This window comes from Scylla paramamosain, chromosome 19 (genome assembly GCF_035594125.1).
Source record: "Scylla paramamosain isolate STU-SP2022 chromosome 19, ASM3559412v1, whole genome shotgun sequence".
In the NCBI taxonomy this organism is placed as follows: domain Eukaryota; kingdom Metazoa; phylum Arthropoda; class Malacostraca; order Decapoda; family Portunidae; genus Scylla; species Scylla paramamosain.
In genome coordinates, this window is record NC_087169.1 from 1,106,703 (window position 1) to 1,130,000 (window position 23,298).

At 43.7% G+C, this 23,298-nt stretch overlaps 1 long non-coding RNA gene across 2 annotated transcripts; it reads right to left on the reverse strand.

Moving 5' to 3' along the window:
- Positions 1–1,151: 1,151 nt before the first annotated feature.
- LOC135110027 (uncharacterized) lies at positions 1,152–17,268 on the reverse strand. Of its 2 annotated transcripts, none has more exons than XR_010273042.1 (3): positions 16,848–17,268; positions 8,282–8,408; positions 1,152–1,243 (listed from the first exon to the last, which is right to left on the reverse strand). It is a non-coding gene; the product is annotated as an uncharacterized LOC135110027 (long non-coding RNA). The 2 variants fall into 2 exon arrangements; XR_010273041.1 differs by lacking the exon at positions 16,848–17,268 and adding an exon at positions 9,712–9,915.
- Positions 17,269–23,298: the final 6,030 nt, after the last annotated feature.

The window sequence follows — 23,298 nt, forward strand, 5'->3', positions numbered from 1 at the left end:
ACACACATACATATACTTACATATACACTTAAGCATACATACATACATACATATACACATACATATACATACACGTACATATGCACACATACATACATACATACATACATACATACATACATACATATATATATATATATATATACATGAGTAATATAACTGGAACATTTGTGGGAAACAATAATAATTTCAACAAAATACTAATAGCATAATGACTTACAGAATTATACTTGTATTTAGATATAACACATTAGTAATAGTAATTAGTGACATTATCTACAGCAATAAATGAAGAAAAAGATTGAGTTACAATTGATATTATATATTTTATAAAGATAATAAATGTTCTTTTATTTCTTTTTAATATCTATATAGTTTTCCTTCTTTCATTTTTTTTTCTTATCCAGAGATAAGGTGTTAAATGTTCTTGGAACAAAACTAACAAAATTTTTTCTAAATAATTCAGTTCAGAATGTTGGACAAACTAAATCTATATTAATACTTTCAGTATGTTGAGTACTTTCTATGAACTTAAAAACAGTGTTTGGTCCTATAGTTTTGTAAATCAGTAAGGAGGTAAAAAAAATATATATATATATATATGAATTGAGTGAAAATTAAGAATATTTAATGAAAAATAAATGTTGGCTGTCGAGTCAATTTTTTTTTTTTTTCCTGAAATAAATACACCAAAAAAATTGACTATGAATTATAATTAGCTTTGAGAGAAATGCGTGGCATGTACTGGCCCAGATAGCCACACAACATGTTCCATCTTTTAAAGTTAATTTTTCATATTCATCTTTAAAGCTGTGAATGCTCCATGTGTGTGTGTGTGTGTGTGTGTGTGTGTGTGTGTGTGTGTGTGTTATGCTTATTACACATCTACATGACTTTATTTTTATTTATATTCAAGTTGGACAAAAAATGAGATTGTAACTTTTTGTATTACTTGTGTTTTTGTCAGTAAACAACAACGATGAAAACAGCAACAACAACAACAACAACAACAACAACAACAACAACTACTACTACTACTACTACTACTACTACTACTACTACTACTACTACTACTACTACTACTACTACTACTACTACTAGTACTATTACTACTACTACTACTACTACTACTACTATTACTACTACTACTACTACTCACATATCTATAGGTGTTAGCGTTGACCATACTGATGCGGTCTCCCTGAAGATTCTTGGCTCATTTCTCAACAACCTGAAGGCTTTCCTGGTGGCAGATTGTGCTGCATTACAATCAACACATCATCAACAATACCATAATTAATATTTTCATTAATTTTCAACTTCTTTTATATCACCAGATCTGTCACGTCACTAATTACTTTTTGTAATGTCATTATTCTATCAAGTACTTTCCAGCTCTTCTACATTTCCTCAACAGTTTAATATTTTCCAAGCCTCCTTTACTTTCCCTATTTATTTATCCACCTGTTTATTCCTGTCCTTGTATTTCCTCCATCCATGCTCCAACCCTCTGATTCTTCCCTTGTCCTCTTCCTCTTCCTCACACACTCCATCACTCCATCCTCTATCTGTTTCCACCTTGAATGTTCTAATTTTCTTTCTCTCATCTTGTCTCCTTCACATACTCCATCCTTCATTTATTTCCATCCTTGCATGTTTAAGTCTTCTTATTCCCTTCCTATCCTCTCCTTCACACACTCCATCACTCCATCCTTCATTTGTTTCCATCCTTACATATTCAAATTCTCTCATTCACCTTTTATCCCTTCCGTCACAGACTCCATCACTCCATCCTTGCCTGCTCTTATTCTCTTATTCTCTTCTCATCCTTTCCCTAACAAGTTCCAACACCCTTACACTTCAGTGGAGGTCAAACTCTCTAACCCATAGCTTTCAACACCCAGCCTGCACATTCCAAACACTGTCACACATCCCTCCTGCCTCCCAAACACTGTCACACATCCCTCCTGCCTCCCAAACACTGTCACACATCCCTCCTGCCTGATAGTAGAAGAAAAGGACAGGAAAGCGGAAGGTTTTTTTCCCCTCCCTCCGCTCCCTCCGGCATGAGCCGTACAGGAAAACAGGTCGGAAAGAAATACCTTACGGGGTTAGAGAAGAAAAAAAAAAAAAAAAACGAAAAAAATTTTACAATAAAGAAAGAAAATAGATGAAATGAAGTCCTCCCATTTCCTAAAGGCAAGGAAGTTAATGACTACCAAACAAACGGTGTTAGCCGCAGATTGCAGGCGATTTATCAAGATGGCTTTTAAAAATTTCAACGGTGTTGCAGTCTATCGCGTGTCGAGGAAGCCCATTCCAGGGATTTACTACTTGCTGGAAAAAAAAAAAAAAAATTTGATTCGTGAGAGTTGAAGGATTTCCCAACAATTTTGCAACCGTTTCCTCGCGTATAATTTGAAAAGAGTATCGTGAAATAGTTATTGCAGTCCATGTTATCAATGCCTTTGATGATTTCAAACACCTGTATTAAGTCGCCTCTTAGTCTCTTTGTGTTAATGGGAAAAGATTGAATTCTTTAAGACGCTCTTCGTATGGTTTGTTTGTTAGGCTTGGTATCATTTTTGTTACTCTGCGCTGAACTCTTTCTAATTGATCAATGTCTTTCTGGTAGCAGGGGCGCCATGCTTGAACGCAATATTCCAAAAGGGGACGGACTAAAGAGTTATACAAAGTGAGGACTGTATCCTTAGATTCAAATTTGAATTTATATTCGAAAGATCTGCCGATTAAGCCAATTACTTTATTCACTTTCTTTACGACTTGTGAACATTGTTGGCTAAGTTTTAAGCTACTCGATATTGTCACTCCTAAATCAGTTTCGTTGTCAACGCTTTTAAGTTGGGTACCATTTAAAATATACTTTGCTTTCTCGTGTCTATACACTACGTGAAGCCCTTTGCACTCATCTGCCAGGTTTGTTTGCCCCCACTCTGTTAATTATCTAGATTTTTCTGCATTTCTATTACTTGTTCGTTAGAGTCTACGGAATTTGCAATTTCGGTGTCATCAGCAAACTTTGATATTATGCTAGTAACACCCTCATCTATGTCGTTGATATAAACAAGGAAGAGAACAGGTACGTAAGACTGATCTCTGTGGCACCCCGCTGGTTACGTTAGTCCATTTGGATGCTTTTCCATTTATTACTACTCTTTGTTTACGGTTGTTTAGTCATTTTCAGCCCATCGCAACACGTCGCCTTGGATACCCTGTGATTTTAGTTTAATCAGTAAACGTTTGTGGGGGACTTTGTCGAAGGCCTTTTAAAAAATCAAGATATATTATATTTACCGTTTTATTCTCGTCATACTGCTTCATAATATTATACAAGAAGTCTGAGAGGTTCGTCAAACAAGAGTGTTTGTTGCGGAAGCCGTGTTGAGTATTTTTAAGGAAGTTGTTTTATTCTTAGTGATTAACGAGTTTATCTCTTATTAGTGTTTCAAGCATTTTCAATACAACTGAGGTTAATTTTTTTTTTTTTTTTTATGTAGAATTGACACTGGCCAAGGGCAACAAAAATCCAATAAAAAAAGCCCACTGAGATGCCAGTCCCATAAAAGGGTCCAAAGCGATAGCCAAAAATTGAAGGAAATGTGTCTTTAAACCTCCCTCTTGAAGGAATTCAAGTCATACGAAGGTGGAAATACAAAAGCAGGCAGGGAGTTCCAGAGTTTACCAGAGAAAGGGATGAATGATTGAGAATACATTAGAGAGGTGGACAGAATAGGGGTGAGAAAATGAAGAAAGTCTTGTGCAGCGAGGCAGCGGGAGGAAGGGAGGCACGCAGTTAGTACGATCAGAAGAGTAGTTAGCATGAAAATAGTGGTAGAAGACAGCTAGAGATGCAACATTGCGGCGGTGAGAGAGAGGCTGAAGACAGTCAGTTAGAGGAGAGGAGTTGATGAGACGAAAAGCTTTTGATACCACCCTGTCTTGAAGAGCGGTATGAGTTAATTGGTTGGTAATTACATGGTAGAGATTTACTGTTTTTTTTTTTTTTTTCAATCGGAGTTAGTTAGCGAGATTCCACTCATCAGGCACTATACCGAACTGCAGGGATTTATTGAACAATATGGTTAGTGGTTTAACTAATTCGGATTTCGCTTGTGTTAAGATGCGGGGAGAGATTGTGTCAGGCCCGGGTGACTTGCTAACTTTAAATTTATCGATGCATTTTGACGCGTCACTTTGTGTCATACTGTTGCTGCATAACTGATAAACAATGTGGTGTAGTCGTGAGTCAAGTCACTGGTATATTTAAATGAGAGATCAGACCAGACCAGTATTCTAAAACGCTTTGCTCTCTCACCACGACTGTTTGCCAGAGCCACAGAGATGACCACCAGGATTCTTGACAGTGTTTCTCCTCGTAACAATGTACAAATCCAGTTAATCTGTCACTACAACTGTAAAAACACCTTCAAACAGCCGCTTGTAACTTCAAGTAGAGCCTTTGAAAAGTAGTGGAGGTGTTGTGCAGCCGCCCTCTCCTTATCTCCCTCCTTCTCCTCCTCCTTTTCTTCCTCCTCTTACTCCTGCTACCCCCAATAGCTTCCTACCCTCCCTCCCCCTCCACTTCCAACACACCCCTCACCAGATCAAAGGGAGAACCAGCACCCACGCCCCTCCCTCCCCCCTCGCCAGATGAGGTACCTGGTGTGGGGGCGAGGCGGTGGAGGGGTGGGGTTGCAGGTGAAAGCTCCAGGGTCACGTGATACTACAAGAGGTTGACGACTTGTTCGGCCACGCCAGCTCGAGGACTATCATTGTGTGTGTGTGTGTGTGTGTGTGTGTGTGTGTGTGTGTGTGTGGAGACTGACGGGTGAGTTTGCATGTGTCTGTCTTTTTTTTTTTCTTTTTTATGTAGGAAGGACACTTGCCAAGAGCAACAAAAATCTAATAAAAAAAATGCCCACTGAAATGCCAGTCCCATAAAAGGGTCAAAGCAGTGGTCAAAAATTGGTGGATAAGTGTCTTGAAACCTCCCTCTTCAAGGAATTCAAGTCATAGGAAGGTGGAAATACAGAAGCAGGCAGGGAGTTACAGAGTTTACCAGAGAAAGGGATGAATGATTGAGAATACTGGTTAACTCTTGCGTTAGAGAGGTGGACAGAATAGGGGTGAGAGAAAGAAGAAAGTCTTGTGCAGCGAGGCCGCGGAAGGAGGGGAGGCATGCAATTAGCAAGATCAGAAGAGCAGTTAGCATGAAAATAGCGGTAGAAGACAGCTAGATATGCAACATTGCGGCGGTTAGAGAGAGGCTGAAGACAGTCAGTTAGAGGAGAGGAGTTGATGAGACGAAAAGCTTTTGATTCCACCTTGTCTAGAAGAGCAGTATGAGTGGAACCCCCCCAGACATGTGATGCATACTCCATACATGGACGGATAAGGCCCTTGTACAGAGTTAGCAGCTGGGGGGGGGGTGAGAAAAACTGGCGGAGACGTCTCAGAACACCTAACTTCATAGAAGCTGTTTTAGCTAGAGATGAGATGTGAAGTTTCCAGTTCAGATTATAAGTAAAGGACAGACCGAGGATGTTCAGTGTAGAAGAGGGGGACAGTTGAGTGTCATTGAAGAAGAGGGGATAGTTGTCTGGAAGGTTGTGTCGAGTTGATAGATGGAGGAATTGAGTTTTTGAGGCATTGAACAATACCAAGTTTGCTCTGCCCCAATCAGAAATTTTAGAAAGATCAGAAGTCAGGCGTTCTGTCGCTTCCCTGCGTGATATGTTTACCTCCTGAAGGGTTGGACGTCTATGAAAAGACGTGGAAAAGTGCAGGGTGGTATCATCAGCATAGGAGTGGATAGGACAAGAAGTTTGGTTTAGAAGATCATTAATGAATAATAAGAAGAGAGTGGGTGACAGGACAGAACCCTGAGGAACACCACTGTTAACAGATTTAGGAGAAGAACAGTGACCGTCTACCACAGCAGCAATAGAACGGTCAGAAAGGAAACTTGAGATGAAGTTACAGAGGGAAGGATAGAAACCGTAGGAGGGTAGTTTGGAGATCAAAGCTTTGTGCCAAACTCTATCAAAAGCTTTTGATATGTCCAAGGCAACAGCAAAAGTTTCACCAAAATCTCTAAAAGAGGATGACCAAGACTCAGTAAGGAAAGCCAGAAGATCACCAGTAGAGCGGCCTTGACGGAACCCATACTGGCGATCAGATAGAAGGTTGTCAAGTGATAGATGTTTAAGAATCTTCCTGTTGAGGATAGATTCAAAAACTTTAGATAGGCAGGAAATTAAAACAATAGGACGGTAGTTTGAGGGATTAGAACGGTCACCCTTTTTAGGAACAGGTTGAATGTATGCAAACTTCCAGCAAGAAGGAAAGGTAGATGTTGATAGACAGAGCTGAAAGAGTTTGACTAGGCAAGGTGCAAGCACGGAGGCACAGTTTCGGAGAACAATAGGAGGGACCCCATCAGGTCCATAAGCCTTCCGAGGGTTTAGGCCAGCGAGGGCATGGAAAACATCATTGCGAAGAATTTTAATAGGTGGCATGAAGTAGTCAGAGGGTGGAGGAGAGGGAGGAACAAGCCCAGAATCGTCCAAGGTAAAGTTTTTAGCAAACGTTTGAGCAAAGAGTTCAGCTTTAGATATAGATGTGATAGCAGTGGTGTCATCTGGTTGAAATAGAGGAGGGAAAGAAGAAGAAGCAAAGTTATTGGAGATATTTTTGGCTAGATGCCAGAAATGACGAGGGGAGTTAGATCTTGAAAGGTTTTGACATTTTCTGTTAATGAAGGAGTTTTTGGCTAGTTGGACAACAGACTTGGCATGTTTCCGGGCAGAAATATAAAGTGCATGAGATTCTGGTGATGGAAGGCTTAAGTACCTTTTGTGGGCCACCTCTCTATCATGTATAGCACGAGAACAAGCTGTGTTAAACCAAGGTTTAGAAGGTTTAGGACGAGAAAAAGAGTGAGGAATGTACACCTCCATGCCAGACACTATTACCTCTGTTATGCGCTCAGCACACAAAGATGGGTCTCTGACACGGAAGCAGTAGTCATTCCAAGGAAAATCAGCAAAATACCTCCTCAGGTCCCCCCAACTAGCACAGGCAAAACGCCAGAGGCACCTTCGCTTAGGGGGATCCTGAGGAGGGATTGGAGTGATAGAACAAGATAAAGATACGAGATTGTGATCGGAGGAGCCCAACGGAGAAGAAAGGGTGACAGCATAAGCAGAAGGAGTTTACCTGTATATTTATCTCTCTATCTCTCTCTCTATCTGTCTGTCTGTCTGTCTGTCTGTCTGTCTGTCTGTCTATTTTTTCTATCTATCTGACTGGCAGGTGAGTTTACACGTGTCTGTTGAGTTTACCTGTGTGTCTATTTGTCTATCTCTCTATCTATTTATCTATCTATCCATCTCACCTCACTGTACAAGATTTTTTACTTTCTCTCGCCATTATTCTATTCGGTTCACCTCCCTAATGCAAGAGTTTACCTGTGTGATTATTTGTGTGTGTGTGTGTGTGTGTGTGTATCTATAGTTTTATTTTCCTTGTGTATCTAGGTGTTTATCAGTGTTTGTGTTTGTGTGTCATTATTTGTCTCTCTATCCATCTGATTTATTTGTCGTTTTGTTTGTTTTGCATTTATTTACGTAAGTGTAATATACTGGGTCGAAACTAATGCTGCTACTACTACTACTACTACTATTACTACTACTACTATGCTACTACTACTACTACTACTACTACTACTACTACTACTACTACTACTACTACCACTACTACTACTATTACTACTACTACTACTACTACTACTACTACTACTACTACTACTACTACTACTACTACTACTACTATTACTACTATTACTACTACTACTACTACTACTACCACTACTACTACTACTACTACTACTACTACTACTGCTACTACTACTACTACTATTACTACTACTACTACTACTACTACTACTACTGTGTTATTTGTACATGTTTTTCTCTTCTTCTCCTCCTCCTCCTCCTCCTCCTCCTCCTCCTCCACAACGACATGTTTTCACAAACCGGTTGAAAATTGAGATGGAAGGTAATTTTCAAGGTAGTTTTTCGGTTGTGTTACTTAAGTGTGGCAAGATCGAAACACACACACACACACACACACTTATACCTTTATATCAGAAGAAGAAGAAGAAGAATAGTAACAACAACAACAACAACAACAACAACAACAACAATAACAACAACAACAACAACAACAACAACAGCAACAACAATATGAGGGTACTTACTCTTCACGGCAGTAGTAGTAATAGTAGTATTAGAAGAAGTAGCAGAACACGCAATTCTCTTTCCACACGTAATAACTATCACTTTGCGTGCGTGCGTGCGTGCGTGCGTGCGTGTGTGCATGCGTATCTGAAAGGAGAAAGAGAGAACAATTATTATTTTGCTGTGAAATATTAAGACACAACACTACAACATAACAACACGTGAATATTGAATAATCTATCCACCTACCCATCTGTCCCTATCCTACCTTAACTTAACCTAACCTAACCTATTTATCTACCCATCTATCTCTAACCAAACCTTACCAAACGTCCCTATCTACTCTTCTAATCTCTTTACCCATCCCAAGGCGCCCACAAAACTCAGCCTAACTACACATAACCTTACTTAACCTACCGTAACTAAACCCAACGTAACAATACTTACAATCTACTCACCCACACACCAACCACCCACCTAATCTACCTCTCTCCCCCACAGGCGCCCACACAGCTGCTGGTGGAGGTGCAGGAGGGGGCTGTACGTAGATGCAATACACCACGTGGCTTACTACACCTGGTCTGCACCTGGCAAACACTTCAGCTTGCAGTGCCAGTTGGTGCCCACTAGTGTGTGGACCTGCCGACAGAACGGAACCTGCAGGTGTGTGTGGCAGGTGTGGGGGGCGTTGTGGAGGTTGGGAAGGGTCTTTGGGATGTAGGAGGATGTTGATTGGGGTAGGGGTTAGATAGATTGATAAATAGATAGATAGGTAGAAGGCAATTAACTAGACAGACAGACAAATAGGTAGATAGATAGATAGACTGATTGATAGACTGGTGTGTGTGTGTGTGTGTGTGTGTGTGTGTGTGTGTGTGTGTGTTAACACTACTACTCTTACCACTACTACCAATTAAAACTACTATTTCCACATACGAATAACAAGGATAAAAATATTGATAGTAGTAGTAGTAGTAGTAGTAGTAGTAGAAGTAGTAGTAGTAGTAGTAGAAGTGGGCGGATGGGAGGGTGAGTAGCTGACTGACTGACTGACTGACTGGATATTTGACTGGCTGACTGAGCAACTGACTGTCTTACCGGCTTACTGACTGACTGACTGACTGACTGGCTGGCTGGCTGGCTGACTGACTGTATATCTGACTGGCTGACTGAGCAACTGACTGTCTTACCGGCTTACTGACTGACTGACTGACTGACTGGCTGGCCGGCTAGTTGAATGAATGTATGGATGGATGGATGGTTGACTGACTGGCTGGTTGGCTGACTGGATATCTGACTGGCCGACTGGGCAACTGTCTGTCTTACCGGCTTACTGACTGACCGACTGGCTGACTGACTGACTGACTGACTGTTTGACTTGGTATCTGACTGGCTGACTGGGTAATTGACTGACTCACCGGCTTATTGACTGGATGACTGGTTGACTTACCGGATTACTGATTGACTGGCTGACTGGTTTACTGGTTGGTTGGCTGGCTGACTGACTGACTGACTGACTGGTGGAGATGCGACACGAGTAAAGTTTAAGACGGGACTGAGAGAGAGTGAGAAAGTGAGAGTGAGAGAGGGCACTGGGATAAGAAGAGCAGGATGTGGGATATGATGGCCAGTGTGGTTAGGTAGTTAAGGAATGGGAGAGAGGGAGAGGGAGAGGGAGGGGATGGGAGGGAGAGGGAGAGTGAAAGTGAGAGATGGTTGAGTTAGGTTGTTTGTTATTTCTTGTTATCTTTTTATGCTGTTGTTGTTCGTTCTCTCTCTCTCTCTCTCTCTCTCTCCGTGGCTTGAGGTGCCATTATATACGAAGTGTATGAGAGCAGAAATGGCTCACCAGAATATTATTTTTGTCCTTGAACTTTTCTTCAAGTGAGTCTTCCTTGTAGTATGTTTAGGTTTTTGTTGTTTTGTCGAAGTAGTAGTAGTAGTAGTAGTAGTAGTAGTAGTAGTAGTAGTAGTAGTAGTAGTAGTAATAGTAGTAGTAGTAGTAGTAGTAGTAGCAGCAGCAGTATCACTTGTAATAGTAGTAGTAGTAGTAGTAGTAGTAGTAGTAGTAGTAGTAGTAGTAGTAGTAGTAGTAGTAACGATAGTAGTAGTAGTAACGATAGTAGTAGTAGTAGTAGTAGTAGTAGTAGTAGTAGAAGTAGTAGTTGTTTTATTATTATTATTATAATAATTATTATTATTATTATTAGTAGTAGTAGTAGTAGTAGTAGTAGTAGTAGTAGTAGTAGTAGTAGCAGTTGTTGTTGTTGTAGCACTAGTAGTAGTAGTAGTAGTTGTAGTAGTAATAGTAGTAGTAGTTGTAGTAGTTGTTGTTGTAGTAGTAATAGTAGTAAGAGTACTGTTGTCGTTATTAAAGCTACTCTGGAAAAACAGTACACACTAGCTTGAGTACATAAACACATACATACATACATACATACATGTACACTGTACCTGTCTATACATACAACTAGTGTGAGGAGCTGCAGCACAACGGATAAAAACTCACCACTTTCAAAGCAAATAAGTTAATATAAATAAATAATCACAATACTACAAAATGCAAGACATGCTCATGTGAAGAAAAATACCACCTTTTGCCTCAATATATGTATATATATATATATATATATATATATATATATATATATATATATATATATATATATATATATATATATATATATATATATATATATATATATATATATATATATATATATATATATATATATATATATATATATATATATATATATTACTCTGATTGATTGATACATTTATTGTTGCATTAATAATGAAATACAACAAAGGAGGAGGACAGACCTTGCCACCCACCCCCTGGGTAAAGAGTTAAGGGTAGAGTATCAAAAATGTAAAAATATAGTATACATTACAAGAAAATAAGTAAATAAATCAATACAGATATTGCACACCTTATTGTATAAATATCCTACAGTCTGGGAGCAAACGTGGGATATTCCTTGAGTATTTCCCTGAGAGTGGCTGAGTCTAAGAAATGGTCAATGAGGATATACAAGTCATGTTGACCTTGCAGCCTAAATGTAGCAATGAGAGGACAATCCGTGACATAATGACGCAGAGTGTGTCCCCTTGGTGCAGCACACAGCACACAGCACACGCCAGGAGAAGCACTGACTTCCCAAAAGTATTTATAGCCTAATCTGAACCTCATTGCCACCCTATCATGTGATGCAGTGTGTGTCTCCCATAGGTGTAAGCACAGCTCTGGGAGACACGCACATTGTGAAGAAGACTACTGCCACTGCCCCTATGGCAACAAAGCTCCAACTGATCACTAATGCTGCTATGTACTGGCAACAAAGCTCCAACTGATCACTAATGCTACTATGTACTGGCAACAAAGCTCCAACTGATCACTAATGCTACTATGTACAAAGTCCTTCATGCTACTCTTAACATAGCCCAGAGTGTACTCAGCGCCAAGGTCCACTGTGTCGTCCTGAAGGGCACATTGAGCAAGGCGGTCTGCCTCTTCATTAAACGGGATACCCACATGAGAGGGTATCCAGGTGAAGTGGACCGTGGCACCAGCACCTTCAAGGTGTGGATGAGATCAAGACATTTATTAACTAGATCACAGTCCATGGGGGAGGTAGATTGGAGAGCAGACAGTGCAGCCTGACTGTCAACAAAGAAGAATATATCCTTACGGAGAGGCGCCACAATATGGAGCGCCTCCAGAACAGCACACAGTTCTGTCCAAGTGGAGGACATGTGTGCAGGGAGCCGCCTGGAAACCTCAGTGTCAGTGTGGTGATTGGCAGAAATGTAGTCGCGGATGAACAGCCCACATCCGGACCTGCTGCCATAGACTGAACCATCACAATAAACATGAATAGCTTGAACGTGGGGGTACTTGGACAGTTTAGTCATGAACATGTCTTGCAGCACATGAGGGGGACAGTCCCTCTTGGGCTGATGCAGTGAGTGAATATCAACACTGACACGGTGAGGGTTCCAAACGGGTTGGAGCGGTGACACAACAACGTTAATACAGGCCTCGGCTATACCTACACTTGTAAGAACTCCCAAGATCTTCCTGAGGTATGGAGTTGTAGGAGTCCGAGGATCACGATACAGGGGGGTCAGTGATCCCTTCAGAGAGTCGGAGCCCAGGCATAGCATCCGACCAACAGTACGACAAGTAATTTCCTGTATCCTACACATAATACTCGGCAGGTGCAGTTCAGCTCTGAGGACTTCAATCCGAGCAGTGCTTCGGCATCCCAAAATTATTCTCATGGTTTCATGGGTGGCACTTAACTGTATTAAAATAGGGGCTACGTAGTCAATGAGGGACCGTACGATAGATATATAGAACATCCTTAGGACTGGAATGCCAGCCCCCAGGCCCCTGTTTGCTAGCAGCCGAAGTGGCGCTAGCCGTGGCAGACAGAGGTCTGGAACATAGTGCGCAGCGTGGAGTGCCTTCCTGAAATATCAATCAATCAGTGGAAGGCGACCTCATTTGGCAGTGTGCTACGGGAGGACTGACTGATGGCTGTAGTACCGTCACCGACGTTTCCCTAACCCTGCAGGTTTGCCAGATCAAAACCTTCCGTGAAACACTCTTATGTGGTAACACTGCAATCTAGAGCTTTCAGTTAACGGAATTCGGCGTCCCTAACATTTGTTATATGCAGAAATCTAAGCCTTTCCTTGTTAACATGGACATCATAGTAAATTCTACGTTTTTTTTTTTATTATTTGAATGCATAAACACATAAGTAAACACATGATTAGCCGAATCCTTTGTTAAGGTACCGGAGTAGTCGTAAGTGCGCCCCCTGCACACACGCGCGACTTTTGAAGGGATGGAGGCCTCCTCACTCCTTGTGAGACCATTCAGTGAAGATGAGAGAGTGGCTCTCCTCTCTGTCATTGAAGGGAGGCCTGTCGTTGTGTCCAAACGAAATAAGGACGAGTTGATGAAAAGGTGGACCAGGCATCAGCTGATCAGCTGACGACATTGTTGGAACACGCGGTGGTGCCGCTTCTTCCGTGTGAAGAGCGTATAGCTTGAGGTACCCAATATTTCGCAGTTCTTCTGCTTCCACTTATAAATAAACAAAATGCAATTCTTATTCTGATCACATAATTCTCGCTCATACGTTTTGCTTAACTGAACATGCTGTACACTGCAAATAAACGTGACACCCTGCAGGAAAACATCACCTTATTTCTTCACTTCTACACTTAAGTCGTGTTTGTATCTTTAAATATTACCTCATATACGGGTCGAGGGGGACTGAAATTCACGTATTATACGCCAATGAGAGTATATTAGCACTTCATTATGCATAAATTACTATATAATCCTTAATTATGCCCCAAGGGAAAGGTCTAAGGGAGGTCTCGAGGTACCTTGGATCTGCTAAGTTTTACTTGGAGGAAGATGTTGTGAGACGGGGATACCACCGTTAATCCAACGCCACATCGAGATCATATGGCGCTTGATGAGAATGAGATGAGAAGTGACGCCAGATATTGACGGATGGACACACACACACACACACACAGAGAGAGAGAGAGAGAGAGAGAGAGAGAGAGAGAGAGAGATTGCAGGAAAGAAAAAAAGATAGACAGACAGACAGACTGATGGAGGAAGATATGAAATAAAGATGGAGAGAAGAAAGAAAAGAAAAAAAAAGATAAAGGAAAGGGAGAAGGGAAAGGAGAAGGGGAAAGGAATGAGAGAGGGAAGAAAACATGAATTGAAATTAAAGGAATGAGAGAGAGAGAGAGAGAGAGAGAGAGAGAGAGAGAGAGAGAGAGAGAGAGAGAGAGAGAGAGAGAGAGAGAGAATACACACACACACACACACACACACACACACACACACACACACACACAAGATGCACGTGAACTGGAAAGAAGTCACCGTAAATGAGGAACCCGATAATTGCACGAATAAATGACTTCTCCGAGAATTGCAAGCAAGGAGTGAGTGGAGCGTCAGGAGAGGTGGCGGGGGACAGCAGGGAGGAAGGAAGGAGTTTGTGGGGATCATTGTTTGTTGCTGGTTAATGATACTCTTTTACTGCCGCTCATGTATATGTACGGCGGGGACTGGCCCACGGCACCAAGAGGAGAGTGTGTGCAAGACTCGGGTTTTGTTGATCCGTTCACTTGTGTGGCTTCTCAGGGTCGTATTGTAATGGTCTTGTGACTTTATTGATGATTTTCAGTGATAACAGTTACAGGAAAGTTGTGTGACCCAGTATTCAGTGTGGCTCTTGTAGCGTTTGTGGTGAATATTTGGACAGAGTAGGGATTAAAGGAAGAAAAAAGTTTCGTGCAGCGAGGTCGAGGGAGGAGGGGAGACATGCAATTAGCAACATCTGAAGAGGAATTAGGATAAAAGTAGAGGTAGAAGATGACAAGAGTTCATCGTAAATATTAATTGTATGCATGAACTTAGAGAGAAAGAGTGAGAGATTAGGAGGTTCATTCAAGGTTCATTCAGTACAAAGGTAAGTGTGACGTAAGCTGAAGATGACCATGGGAAAAGTGTCCAGCAGTGAAGCGATTACAAGAAACTCAGAAAATCCTCACCACACACTCAGTACAAGTGAGGATGTTAGCGAGTGGAGAGGTGAGTGAACGGACCAGTGTAGTATCAAGATAAAGTGGAACAAAAGGCACGAGTGAAAGGTATGAAAATTGTACTTTAGATCTTCCCTGGACCTTGGATCTTCCTCCCTGTGAAGGAAATAAAACTCAGTACGTTATATAATATAACAAATAAACAAATGACTCGTACTGAAGCCAAGGAGACGAAACACAGCAAATTAAGAATAAGGTCTCGTAATATTCCCATGACCTTATTTTGGTGTGGTCGGACGCGGTATTAGTGAACAGTCAATATGGAGCTTTTAAAAGACTGAACAAATAGAGATCATAGGTGGGTCTATAAACTGCTGCTACGTTTTATACAGGGACTCCCACATGTGGACCTACTCACTTCTTACAGTTTCTCGTATGTTTTTGTGTTCTTATCTTATTAGAGAACACATCAAGTTGAAAGCTATCCGGTAAAATGTAGCGTATTGTGATGTCAAGTGCATAATTCAACAGATCTATTAAAAAAAAAAAAAAAAAGAGATATCTTGATGAATGAATGATAATGCTTTCAATTAGATTTTTTTTTTTTTTTTTTATCTATCTCTGTTTTTACTTCCTTCTTGAGTGGGTCTGATTGCCTGTATGAGAGAGAGAGAGAGAGAGAGAGAGAGAGAGAGAGAGAGAGAGAGAGAGAGAGAGAGAGAGAGAGAGAGAGAGAGCGTATGGGGGTTAGAGCTCTCCTACTACCTTACCAGTAAGTCACAGAAAGGTGTGGATGGGACCTATTTTTTTTGGGGGGGTATCGCCAGCTTAGGTGACAACAAATATACAGAAACCGTTTGTTATTGTTTTTCACATTCGTAGGTACCGTAACACGAAAATGCATGTAAAGCACCCTATATGGGGAAAAGAAACGACATTTCTATTTTCATTGTTTATGAGCGTGTTAGGGATCAAAATGGTAAAAAACATGGAAATCTCCTGTTATGGGAAAACAAAACAATACCAAAAAAACGTGTCTTTTGAGTGTTTTTGAGCGTGTTACCAACAAAAACGCGAAAATGCATACAAAGCACCCTATATGAGGAAACGAAGCGATATCAGCAGAAACGTATCTTTTGATTGTTTTTGTGCGTGTTAGTCACCAAAACGCTAAGTAGCATGGAAAACACCCTATATGGGAATGCGAAACATTACCAAAATACGTGTATTTTGAGTGTTTTGAGCTTAAGACGTATAAAAAACTCTAAAATGCATAAAAGGTGCCGTATATTGGGATACGAAAGGACATTACAAGAAACGTGTATTATGAGTGTTTTGAGCCTCGTAGGTACCAAAACGCTTAAATGCATAAAGAGCACTTTATATGGAGAAACAGAACAACATTACCAAAAACGTATATTGTATGTTTTTTTCCACATTGATACCAGAACGGCAAGATGCTTGTAAAGAACACAATACGGGGATAGGAAACGACATTTCCAGAAACGTGTGTTTTGAGTGTTTATGAGCGTGGTCAGCACCAAAACGATAAAAACCATAGATACCACCCTACATGGCGATACAAGATATTTCCACAAACGTGTCATTTGAGGTTTTCTTTCCGCTTCTTAAGTAACAAAACGCTCCAACGCGTGCAAATCAACCTTTCACAAAAAAAAAAAAAAGTAACATTACCAAAAATGTTTGTCTGGCCAGCTATTTGTGATTACTGGCCTGGTATATACATAAACAGATACAACATGGGCAACAAAAAGGCTGTACAAAAAGAAACAATGATAAATATAAATAAATGAATAAATAAATAAATAAGTCAATATTGAAAAAAAACACTGATGCCAAGCCCAAAAGAACAGTCAAAAGGACCATCCAAAAATTCATGAGAAAAAGTGACTTGCAATCTCCCTTTTCAAAGACTCCAGATCACCAAAGCCACCACAAGAAGCCCTCCTTGAGACACCCTCCTGCTGCACCCACCTGAGGCCAGAACCTGCGGACAGTCTGAGCCAGCATGACATGAAGCAGGTCGAAGGGGGCATAGGCACGCATGATGGGGATCCACACAAACCACTCCAAGTCTGTCTGGTCCTGCCGCACCCCTCCCCCCCCCTCCGAAACCTGGGTGACGAGGAGGTACTGTCCCCATCCTGGTAATGAGGAATGAGTGTTAGGAAGAGAGAGAAGAGGGGTGTGCTGGGGTGAGGGGAGAGAGTGGGTGGTGCTGGGGGAATAAAGGGAATGGTGCTGGTGAGATAGGGTGTGAGGGAAGCTGTCTTAAAGGGAATGGTGTGAGGAAGGGAGGGAGAGATTGAGGGTGAGAGAGAGAGAGAGAGAGAGAGAGAGAGAGAGAGAGAGAGAGAGAGAGAGAGAGAGAGAGAGAGAGAGAGAGAGAGAGAGAGAGAGAGAGAGAGAGAGAGAGAGAGAGAGGAATAACAGAAGGAATTATCAGAAACGAGATATCGAAAACACATGAATTATAACAAGAATTTACATTAATATATATAAAGCACCATCCCCCCCCCAACACACACACACACACACACACACACACGCTGGGAGGTGCGGTAGAAGCGGGCGAAATGGTTGGCTAATTTAGATGCAACATTGATTTTTCACAAAAAAAAAAAAAAAAGGCAAAGAAAAGCTTTGAGAAGGCGTTTGAGAGTACGAAATGCAGACGCAGAAACAACTTCGGGCAAGGAGTTCCAAAGTTCCACAAATAAATAGAAAAGAAAAGGGCTCTGACATAAGTATTACTACTTCCGCTAGTATGATTTATAGGTCACTCTCCCTAAAAGGCCACTCAGATGAGGGTAAGATCATTCATAATCTTCCCAACTATTAACAAGTCAGCATGAATTAACCTTCCCTTAACTGAAAACAAATTCATCGTAGACACTCTCAGCGAGTGGAATATGCGCAAGCCCGTCCACTTTGTTGGTCTCTGTACAGACTCCAGCAGATCTAACTCACCAATATACCGAGTGTTCCACAACACACTGCCCAACTTAATGATACGACCAATGTGTGTAATGAACACTTGAGTCATGAACTGCGTACTGCTCCTCTCAGGATGCTGTTTGCAACTCCATTAGCTTTACAGAACACCTCTTCAGTGTGCACATGGAATTTCAAGGAGGAATCAATTAGAATGCCTAGGTCTCTGAAGGAAGTTTTATTGGGAATAATGCGATTACAGATTAGATAACCATGCATAGGAAAGGATTATTTACAACAGTGGACACAGGCACACTTATTGACAGGGAAGGAGAGGCCCCAAGACTGGCTCCTACAATACAACACAAAGATGTCATTGTGTTGACGTGCTCACACCATCATTACGAGAGTTTATTCATCTCATTTTAATATTTCTTACACATGATGAAACTATCGTATCGTTTTCTCATTAATACACAATTGATAACGAGTTCAGTTTTAGTCAGCTATGTTTGTTTTATTTATATATCTATTTATTATTATTATCCTTATTATTATTATTATTATTATTATTATTATTATTATCATTATTATTATTATTATTATTATTATTATTATTATTATTATTGGTATTATCACTATCATTATTTATTTATTTATTTATTTTTACATGAGCCCACGTGGAACCCTCGCCGTGTCAGTGTTGATATTCACATCCTGCCTCGGCTTAAGAGTGACTGGCTTCACCATGTGTTATAAGATTCTCTCTCTCTCTCTCTCTCTCTCTCTCTCTCTCTCTCTCTCTCTCTCTCTCTCTCTCTCTCAAGGATGAGTAAATACTCACCATAACCGAAATACAGCCATGAATTGCGAAAATACGTACAAATAATTCATCCCAATAAATTCCTTGGACCTGACGATACAATCAGCGAGGGTGTTCAAAGAATGTTGCATCCAACTAGAAAGCTCAGTGACATTACTATTCAACAAGTCACCCGCTCAAGCTAAAATAGCCCACGGATAGAAAAAGGTGAATACAACCCTGCTCAAAAAAAATAAATAAATAATAGTAATAATAATAATAATAATAAAAATAATAATAAAAAATAATAATAATGAATAAATAAATAAATAAATAAATAAATAAATAGATAAATAAAAACATAAATAAAACTAAATAAATAAGTAAATAAAAAGCTCTAAACTGTGGAGCTGTTAGTCTCACGTCAGTCATAATGAAGTTATTTAGGAAAATTGTAAGAAACAAAACAGAATAATTTCTTGAACAAAACGAAGTAGACAACCAGCACGGCTTTCGTTGTAACAGATTATGCCTGACTGACTGATTAGATTTCCTTAAAGGAGTATACGCGAGACGGGATGTCCGAGCATTGTTTGAAGCAATTTACCTGGACTTCCGAAAAGCATCTGATAAGGCTCCTCACACCAGGCTGATCTCAACACTGCGATCACGTGGAACAGAAGAACGTGTGTGTGCGTGGCGAAGGGCTGCTTCTCAGATCGTGAGCAACGCGGTGTTTGGAATGGAGAAGCATCGAGTTGGCGTAACGTAATCAATGGTGTGCTCAGAGGTCAGTGTTGGGGCCATCACTCTTCACAAAGTATATCAGTGATTTAGGAAGTGATCCTACGTCAAAAGTAGCGACATTCGCAGATGACACAACGTGAGGTGGCAAGGCATCGTGCGATGAAGACTGCAGTAAGATTCAGGAGTACCTTAACAGACTAATGAAATGGCAGATGTCCTGCAACGTACAGAAATGCACGGTTATGCATATTGGTGATGATAATCAAATCTTTAGTACCAGGAGCGGTCAAAAGCTCGATAATGTTAAGCAAGAACAAGACCTGCCACAGATTAACATAAGCAAATCTACAAATGAGCGGTCAGTGTACAGCGGCTGGCAAAAAGGAAAATATGATGTCAGGCTTCACTTCAGGAAATACTGATCACAAATCACCAGCAGCAATCAAGACACTGCGACACTCACTCAGGCCACCAAGAGACTCAAGCGGCCACACTTGTTCTCTCCCACCAAACCAAGGAGGAACTGACCTTTTCAAATACTGAATGGATCTCATAAAGTAAATACTGAACCATTATTGCAAGGAAATCAATCACACGGCAATCACGAGAGGTGACACTCACTGTCAGATCAGAAAGAATGTGTGTGTGTGTGTGTGTGTGTGTGTGTGTGTGTGTGTGTGTGTGATCAGAACGTGTTCCTGGCCACACCTAGCCACACAAGTCAAGGGTTTCAGGTGGGGCTGATGAGGATCACTGCCTCCTGTGTGTGACTCTCTCCTTCCTTTGTATTCCAACACAACAATGTATTGTAATGACTGATACTGATGTTAATGGTAACTGTTCACACTAGTGATGCTGACCATACAAGTAACATTTAAACAAACAAACAAAAAGATACAGTAAGTCCATTAATGCCCTACTCCCCTCCTCCTCCTCATCCTCCTCCTCCTCCTTCTCCTCCTCCTCCTCCTTCCCTCTTTCTCCTCCACTTCTTGTTCTATTCTTGTTCTTGTTCTTGTTCTTCTTGTTCTTGTTCTTATTCTTCTTGTTATTGTTCTTCTTGTTTTTTCTTGTTCTTTTTGCTTTTCTTGTTCTTATTCTTGGTCTTGCTCTTGTTATTATTGTTATTTTCTTCTTATTCTAATTCTCGTTCTTCTTGTTTTTGTTCTTGTTCGTCTTGCTTTTGTTCTTGTTCTTCTTCGGCAGGGATGGGGGGGGAATGGCGTGAATGGGGGATATGAGTAAGGGGCGTGTATTGGGGGGAGGAGGGTGTGGAAGAAAAGAAGGAGGGAAAGGCCGTAAGGGCTTCGGCTTGGTGTGTTCACGTGGCCACCGGGGGCAGCGGGCTGGTGTGGTCACGTGACCACCCTGGAGATGGGGTCACGTGACCACCCCAGGCCTGCGGTCACGTGACCACAGGGTACCGCGGGTTGGGGTATATAAACCCCTCTCCGGGGGAGTCTCGTCAGTCGGTGGTCATGCCTAGAACTGAGTGGATGTCTTTCGTGCGCTGCGCCGCTGTTGCGGCCTCGCCCCACCTGGGGGTGCACCGCGCACACCTTACCGTGGGGCGGGCGAGCCGTTGCTGGCTGGCGAGGAGCCGCCAGGTGGCCGCCTTCGCCTTCCCGGCAGACGGGTGGCGTCGGGCGGCGTCGGGGGAGTGGCGGAATGTCGCCGGGCACCAGAGGCTGGACTTGAAGGGGCTGGCAAGGTTACCCCCCGAGGCGCCTCTCAAGCTGCGGGCGTGGACGAGCCGCGGCGTGAGGAAGACCACGCAGGGGACGCTGGCAGACCTGCTGGCCGCCCTGCACGCAGGGCCCGCCCACCTCACGCTGCAGCTCCTCTCCAGCAGCGAGGGCGTGCGCCTGTCCTGGGGCGTGCAGGAGTCAGACCCGGCACTGCACGCGCTGGGCGGGGCGCTGCCCTGCACGAGCCTCCCACCTGGCGCGGTGAGCAATGCTCGGAGCGGAGCGTTTCCCAGCACCAGTCCCCCTCCTGGTGTGGTGAGCAAGGCTCAGGGGGGGGCGCTGCCCTGCACGAGCCCCCCGCCTGGCACTGTGAACAAGGTTCGGGGAGGGGCGCTGCCTTGCACGAGCCCCCCGCCAGGTGCGGGCAACGATGCTCTTGCCGGCGCGGGCACGGCTCCCGGCGTGAGCACCACGAGGCCTCACCTGGAGGACATGCCTCGGCGAGCAGGAAGCGAAGCACTCATGGCAGGATGCGACAATGCTCCTCCTGCCGCCCCTGCCACTGAGGCACAGGTGCCGTCAGGCTTCCTCCAGGGAGGCGTGGTACCACTGAGGGCCAAGGGAAGATCCACGGGGAAGTGTCACCCCAGCGTCAAGGGGCCCTCCCCCGTGGTGCTGTGGGCGTGGGCGGTGCTACTGCTGGTGGCGTGGCTCGCATCCCTGGAGGACAAGGCGGCGGCCTTGATGCAGGCTGTCCTGCAGACCGTGGTGTGCTTGGCGTGGATCCTGCCCACGGCCTGCAGGATGTGTACGAAGTACTGGCAGCGCCTGCGGCAGAAGAAGGAGGCCCAGGAAGGCGACATTGACTTCCTGGACCACCGCATCCCCTTCCTGAGGGAGGAGGAGATGTGCGCTCTGGACGCCGGCTCCTTCCTGGGGCGCGGCGGCAACGGCTGCGTGCGGCGCCTGCTGTACGGGGGCGTGCACGCCGTCAGGAAGGAGTTCGTGCACGAGGACGTACTGCTGCCGATGATGCGGGAGGCGCGGCTCATGCTGGAGCTGCGCGGGGCTGGTGGGGTGCCGCGCCCCCTGGCCCTGGGCTTCGGCCCCCCCACCATCATCCAGGAGTTTGTCGGCGAGCCCTTCGACAAATTCCTGCGGCAGTGCTCCGTGCAGGGCGTGCTGCGCTCCCTAGGCCTGCTGTGCCGCCGCCTGGGGGAGGTGCACGCCAAGGGCGTGGTGCACAATGACCTCAAGACTGACAACATCACAGTCTCGGGCGGCGTGCACCTCCCCGTGCTGCACGTCATCGACCTGGGGTGGGCGTGCCGCGCGGGGCGTGTCGCCGGGGACTTCACCCTGGAGATGGGCGAGGGTTTCTCCCCAAGGGAAGGGTTCGCCAATGAGTGCCCCTGGATGGCGCCAGAGGTGAGGGCGCGGCGGCCCGTGTTCCCCTCGGGGGACGTGTTCAGCCTGGGCTTTCTGCTGCAGGGCCTCGCAGAGGACTGCGTCCAGCCCTGGCTGGCGGTGCCTCTGTGGCGGCTGGGGCAGTGCTGCACCCGCGAGGACCCGAGCTGCCGCCCCTCCCTCCACGAGGTGGCGCTGGCCATCGCGGCACTGCCGGTGGAGCTGCTTCAGTGCCAGCTCCAGGAGGCTTTCCACCTGGTGGTGCGGCAGTGAAGCACAGTGCCGCAGGACACTCACTGCCTCACTGCCTTTTGTGGAGCAGGCTTCCCTCCCCATGCCATGCCCATCTAGGAAGACACTTAGCATGTCCTCTAAGGCACACACCATGAGTGTTCCGCCATACCCCTCAAGGCACACACCTGGTGTGTTTTACCAGGCACACACAGGCGTTGTCCCGCCCGGCACACACCAGGTGTGTCCCGTCAGGTACCCCCAGGCACACACTGGGCGTATCCTGGCAGGCACATACGAGGCATGTCCCGCCAGGCCCCGCCAGGTACACACTGAACGTGTCCCACCAAGCCCCGCCAGGCAAACACCGGGCGTGTCCCACCAGGCCCTGTCAGGCATACAACGGGCGTATCCTGACAGGCACACACCGGAGTGTCAGGCCAGGCCCCGCCAGACACACACACCGGAGTGTCCTGCCAACCACACACCGGGCGTATCCCGCCCGGGATATTATTATATAATAATAATAATAATAATAATAATAATAATAATAATAATGATAATAATAATGATAATAATAATAATAATAATAATAATAATAATAATAACAATCTTA